This window comes from Crocodylus porosus, unplaced genomic scaffold (genome assembly GCF_001723895.1).
Source record: "Crocodylus porosus isolate Cpor-Errol unplaced genomic scaffold, CroPor_comp1, whole genome shotgun sequence".
NCBI lineage: Eukaryota > Metazoa > Chordata > Crocodylia > Crocodylidae > Crocodylus > Crocodylus porosus.
This window is the reverse complement of record NW_017728906.1, coordinates 51,090,501-51,097,744: the sequence shown is the minus strand read 5'-3', so window position 1 is coordinate 51,097,744 and position 7,244 is coordinate 51,090,501.

Genomic DNA, 7,244 nt, shown 5'->3' with positions numbered 1-7,244 from the left:
CCACATCAAACAGCACTTACCTGGTGTGGTGTCCCAGCCCCCTACAGTGGGTTCGGAATTGAGAGTACGGTTGGGGGGTAGAAAGGTAAGAAAGTTTTATTGACTTAACAAAAACACAAATACATACAGATAACGAAACAACAGACAGACGATAATAATTTGCGTTGGCAACTTATTGTTAGTCCCCTCTGATACCCGATGTATGACAAGTGTTTTTTTGGCAAAGCTCAGCTAAGTCAGGCGTCCCTGACCAGCGCTGTCTGAGAGGTACTGGGAAGCACCCTAGTATTCAGTCTTTGGGCTCCTTGAGATCCACAGGCCCACTGATCCAGGCTAACAGCTAACTAATCCTTTTCACAGAGCTGTATCTTCCTTCTAAATGATTTCCAGATGTTTAGCCAATTTATAGCTTCTGAACGGTACTGATAACATACAGCCACTCAGATTCTTTTTACTTCAACTGTCCTTAGACTGACCAATAGCAGTACAAGCCTTGCATTCTTCTGATAGGGTTCATTTTAACTACACCACAGGGCCCACCATCACTATTTCTATAAGGCTTTGCTAAATTTACCAGGCCTCATACTACATACAAGGCCTCATTGCATCTTAGACTTTAATTAGGTTCTTAACAACAACACATAGCTTTAATATCTGAACAAATGACAGAAAAACACTTGGTTTAATCTTCACAGAGGCTTCAGCAAGCACTTTTATCACACAAACGTATTTTCAGCTGTCACAGTGTGGATGACCCATCTTGAAATCACTGTTCTGAATATGGCATCAAAAGAATGAGAAAAGGTTGGCATCTTAAAAAGGACCATAGGAAGGGCTCTGTACCAAATCTACTCTCATATTCCCAATGCTTCCCTAGCCTGCCCTGCTCCCTACCCTCTACTATGAAGAGTATCATTGCCTTATGTTCTTAAAACTGTTAGATTTGCCATATGATTGACGTTGCCGTTAATGCATCAGCATTTCCCTCCTTGGAGGTCAAAATTTTTGTTAGAGTTATTAACTGAGAAATATAGCTTTCCCCAGGGATATAAAGTGCAAGACATTGTCAAATCTCAGATACCATCACTTTGAAGTTGTTTTTTTGTTTAGTTCTCTTTCAGAAAACAGAGAGGAGAATGGCAGGAATCGCGTACAAGGCAGAGGAGAAAACAAAACTTATATTCTGAATTCCATTATTTTTACAAGTTTGAAATATTCGCTCAGGAAACAATTGTCAAACATGTAGAAATTAGTTTTAAAAAGAGATTAAACATCTGAATTCCTTAAATACCACAAAATTAGTTTTATTTAAAATAAATCTGAAAAGACACTTTCCACTTTCCATTTGGAGCCTGCAAGACTTGCTATGACCAGCATTTACCCAACATACATTAGAATACATGCAATCCTGATTCTAGGTTGCCATTTCTCACTTTAGTGCCTCATACATTTCCAGGGCACTGAATACTTCACTGAATCTCCTATCTAAATAAATGTCCTCTGTTAATCCATTATTTTTCCTCCTTTCCTACCATCTTATCTTCATACTCTCCCAAGTTCTTACATTCCATTAAAGGAAAAACCCCTCCCATAACTTTTTAAATGAAGGAGGGTCAAGATTGTCCAATTCCTCTGCTGCACTAGTGAGCAATAGGCCTACTTTTCCAGTGCCAGAAATGTATCTATCACCAGGTTGAAAACGTTCAGGTATACTTGAATGAGAAGAACACCAAACTTCAGTCCTGGAGCAGTGTCTAACCTCTGCACGTCCTGTCTGGCTTTAATTGGCTCCTGAATTGAGGGACTGTTTCACAATTCCCAGTCTGTATAAGGCAGCTTCTCCAAACTATAGCCTCTATCACCATATCTTTGCTCTTAACAATAAAAACAAATTAGCACCCATCTACAGCAGGGGCTACTATCACTTCACTCTGGAGTATGTCTTTATCACTGGAGGATTCACTTTTTCACTGACTTACAAAGTACCAGGATCCACATTTTCTGATGTGTTTTTGGTGGGAAGCGTTTGGCCAAGTCTTGATAGACTTGGTTCCTTATACTGGAATCCAATTCATTTGCACTTTTGGCAGTTGTTTTTGCATATAGCACACAATTCATTAGCTACAGACCATCGAGGCTAATTTACTCTTTCTGCATGATAGTATTTGCATTTTATGTCCATCGGTACACGTCTTCCCATAAGGACTTGATTGCTTCTTCTGTTCTGTTCACAAAAAAATTGTCCATATTTGGGCCGTGACAGCCAAGAGGATTATTAGAAGGTATGAATGTCAGGTCTTCTTGTACTGCAAGCACATACTTCACTAGATTCAGTTTATCACAAGCTTCCAGACCCAAAATTAATGTCACTTCTCAAGGTTCTACAATGAATGGGAGTTTGCATACTTTATTTTTATATTGAATGCTAGCAATACATTGTCCCTTGCTGGTATATTTGTTCCTCAATAGCCAGTCATTTTGATGTTTTTGAGACTCACTTTTGACCTCAATTTTAATTTTCTATATTCATGATTTGGTAAGCTATTAACCTGAGCACCAATGTCCACTTTCAATTAAACTGTTTTTTCTTGCACTTCCACTGGCAAAATCCACTCCCTCTCATTGATTTTGCTTGATTCACCATATCTATAAAAATCCCTCTTTCAGTATAGGCTCAGTTGCGTATGCTTGAGGTTTGTGTTTGGGATCTGCAGCACCTGATAAAATGGTTTCTCGTTACATTTAAAACAGAGCTTTTAAAATGCAGCACAATGTTTGGGGCCATGTTCTCTTACACATTTGCTGCATGGCTGCCTGTGAGCATTCCCTCCCTTACAGGGTTCACGACCAGTGGAAAAGCTTACCTGTGAGGAGACTTTTTCTGGGCACATTCATTTATGCCTACTGCATACCCCCTTGTAGCATATTCGGTTCTACAGCCTTGTCTTTTACGGTTTCTGCTGTCCTGCATATCTAAATAGTCTTCTCTAGGGGCAATTATCTCTTGTACAACATCCTTTCTTGTAATGGAGTATCTACAAGGCCACTTATAATCATCTCTTTAACAGAGTTTCTGTCAAATTCCCAGAAGCACAGTTCTTACTCAGTCTCTTTAGTTCAATAACATACTTTGTTTTGTTCTTTGCCTTCATGTAAAAAAATCTGTGTCTTTTAAGGGTCTCTCTTTTTTGGTCTTGCAGTACTCCTCAAAGGTGAACAGTATTACATTTAATTGCATATTTTGGCCTTCTTCAAAGGGTAAGTTATAATGAACAGCCAGAGCTTCCTCCCCCCTAATATGCAGGAAGATTCACTAGTCATTTTTCTCTTCTGCCTCTGTGTTTGCTAGGTTCCACTCACACTTTTGACTGAATGCCTCCAGTTTTCTGTGATACTGCTTGGTATCAGAAGGGAAGGTGGAGGTTGCAAAATTTCCATGTCCAACTGTCCAGTTACTACATCTGTTCAGGAAGATCACTTACAGAGAAGCCCTTGGCCTGCCACATGGCTACATTGCTCTACTTGCTTTCTGTTTCTAACTTCATTTTTCAGTTTGCAACTCAAATTCTTCCAAGTTCCATGCAAGTGGCAAATATTTCATTGAGTGATAGTTTTAAAAGAACTCACTCGAAGAAATCCTTCCCTCTTGCATTGTTTCTGGACTATTCGAGTTGTTTCATATTCATCACCTGCTACCATCTATTTATTGAATCTGGTGATCATACAGGCATACATGAATGACAATAACACTTTACATGACAGACAGGTGTGTAACCTCTATGGAATCTGTTTGGCTCTAAGGCTGGTGTTAAGTTCACTTAGTTACAGTATGCAACAAGGCACTGGTCCCCCTGTTGCAACTTGTGCATGCCAGCCAGACAGGAGCCCAGCTAAAGACTTACCCAGGGAACTGAGAGGTGCAGTATGTATGCTGAAGACTCGGTGGCAGATGCACAGATACAGGCTGAGGCTGGAGGAGCCAACATAGATGACATGTGACCATGTGCGGAGGGAGCCTGCTCCCACTGGCCCCAAGGAATTTAGCTGACTGCTCAAAGGGACTACCAAGCATATCTGATACCCGTGGAGAAGGGAATGCATGGGGAGCTGACAAAGCTGTGCAAGATGTGTGGTGATGCGGAGCTGGAGCTGAGCTGAAGCCAGAAAGGAAGCTGGGGTCGAGATGGAGTCATGGAGAGTAGACCCAGTAAGCATAGAGAGATGGCTAGAGATTGCTTGACTGCAGCAAAATGCACCAGGAGGAACCAGGAAAACAGGAGACAAAGCAAGCACATACCAAAGGTAACAAGAAGCTGACTGACAAGGGAAAACAAAATGAGATGACAGCTGGTGAAGGGACCAGGACTTGTAAACCATTAATTGATCAAGTCAATTACATGAACGTGGTGTTGAGACATGGTTCAAAAGACAATGGACCATTACCTGGATAATTCATTTTCTACTGGCAGGGGTGACGCTAACGAGCTAGTCTGAAGAAGTGCAAGGATAAATAAGTTGATTTCTACCAGCAGTGGTGACATTAACCAACTAGGCCAGGAAAGTACAAGTGCAAGAATAAATAAAGTTTATTTTTCCAGTGGTGGTGATGGTGATCAGCTGAGCTGGAACAGTGGCAGTACCTGAATAATCAGGCTTCACCAATGATGACAGAGGGGGAACCTCCCTCAGGAATTTGCTGCAAGTAAATTTGAGGCAAAGGATTATCTGGGACAGGTTGGCCAGGAAACCAGATGGAGCACATTTCATTGAGGATTCAAATTTATGAGGTCTGGCTTTAAGACTTAATTCCAATGGAATATGGCATACAGCAAAATGTAGGGGATGGAGGAGCTCTGTGAAGAAAATCTCTGCCATCTAACTATAATGCTAAGTTGTTGGTAATACTTCACCTCCTTTTTTTTTTTTTTTTTTAATTAAAACACCAAGGTGGGGCAGGTGAGAAAAGAGGGGACTTGAGGCAGTAGTGTGGGCAGGTGAGACATCTATCTCTAGAAGCACCCACTTATGAAGTACTACCTCTAAGTTAGGAGAGAGAAATAGATAAGAGGTTTTTAAAAATGAAAAGCCAAACCAACCTTCAGGTTCTGGAAACTGATGTGCTGCATTCCAAATGTTAATAAACTTTGTTAACAAACCGAAGAATTCAGTCATTCAAACATTACAATCTAAAGAGATATAACTCTACTGACTTCATGGGATACGAAATAAGGCAGAACTTGGCCCTTTCTTGCCACATTTTGTGTCCCCTGTAGTAGTTGAGTGCTAGACAATCAGTAGTTAACACAAAGTATGCATCTCATTTTCCAGGACAAAAACAGCAGGATTTTTTCCACTGCTGAAATATTGGACACAGAGCAAAGCAGTACATTTGTTAGTGTATTTTTTATTTTTAGTTACTTTTTCCACATAACTTTATGTAAGCTACAAAAGTTGTGAAATGCAGAAATGGTAATAAAACTGCAAACTTAAAACAGTCTCGATAAGAAACATGTCATTTCTCCCTAACAATGACCATTAAAAATGAACTACATTTTGATGAATTTGTTTAATAAACACACCACACACTTTTAAAAAATAAATAAAGAACAACATTAGGGAAACTAATACCATCAACAGCATGAAGTACTTAGTAATTTGTTCTTGAAGACAGAAATGAGATCTCTAGGCACAGTTTTAGGCATTATAGAGGACACAGAGGCAATAGGTTAGTGTGCACTGTTCTGTACAAAAATACAGTCTGAATAAATTACATTGCTAGCCATAAGATTAGACTTCACTTACCAATCAGTTCATTGCATGTTTAATAATATACAATTACATGCTAATCCATATATATCTTTTTTTTTCAAACACATACGTCTCTCTATATTTATGTCTTTAAAATTTACATGTTGAACTTACAAAAGCTAAATGTAGTTGTGCAAGAAATCCAAAAGAGGTGCTAGGTACTTTTCAGCACCGGACGGCATACCTTAAGCTTAAAAAATACAAAGAACTAGCCCTGCTTGCAAGTCTGCTATATATATATATTTATATATATATTTGGAAGATAAACAATGGGCTTGTTTTGTGAAAAATTATCCTGCTAGTGAGATAACGCCAAACACAACTGAAGTGGTGATGGCATGATACAAGAATAATATATAAAAATGATAGATCTGTTTTATATACACTCCGAAACACAAGAGTGGTTTATTTTGTGGGTAGAAAAATAGTTCAGTTCTACACTGCATTTACTTTTAATTCAGCACTGAAACAGATCAGAGTTGCCAATCTTGACTGGGGAGGGGCGGGGGAGAAGCAGCAGTAGCACAAGCTAAATTAAGGTACCTATATCCATTATCTTAAGCACCTAAATATGAAGGACCTGACCTTAAGAGGTGAGCAGATACCATGTATTCCATGAAAGATATAGGTGTAAGAATCTCTGGAAATCTGAGGGCATTTTTACATGTGTTGTGGGATGTGTTGCCGGGTGCATAATTAGCAAGCTGTACTAATTAAAAGTGCCCGTGTGTCACATGTATCAGCATTGCTGCATGTTCCACACTGAAAAAATAGTGGTGGGGCACTTTGAACTAAAACTTGCTGAATGTGTTTTATTTCAAAGAGCAGCACTGCTATTTTTTCAGCATGGAGATGCACAGTGACATTGATCCGCACGTAGCAGCATGTCAAATTCTGTGCTCCAGCTGACTTGATTAATCAACTCTGCTCCAACGCGCTAGATTTCTAGTGAATTGGAGCAGGCTCCGCATATGTGTATAGGAACCCTGAGTGTTTTATGGAAATAGAAACCTGACTTTAGATGGCCAAAATTTTTAGAAAAAAATAAAAATAATTGCCGAATGGTGCTTTTATGTAAGAATTCCATGTTTTTCAATGTACATATGCAATTTATGCTTCTGTGTTTACTCTGCTGTATGTTTTTCTCTCTAGCTCTATAGAGAGATGGGGTTTGTTAAGATTAAGAATGATGATGCTGATCTATCATTTTATACTTTTTCTTCTCACACTAAGCAAAGTGTCGGGTAATTGTCATCACCCAAAGTATCATTCCTCTAGAAAAGAACAGAGCTTTCACAATAGGCTTTTTAAAAATTAGGCTAAATCCTGCTGCAACCCATTATCCTCCTCTCATACACATTAAAAGCAGTTACACTGTAGTTTAGAAAGTCAGTTAACTACACTTAAGGTTTCTGCATGAAGCCAGTTTCAGAAAA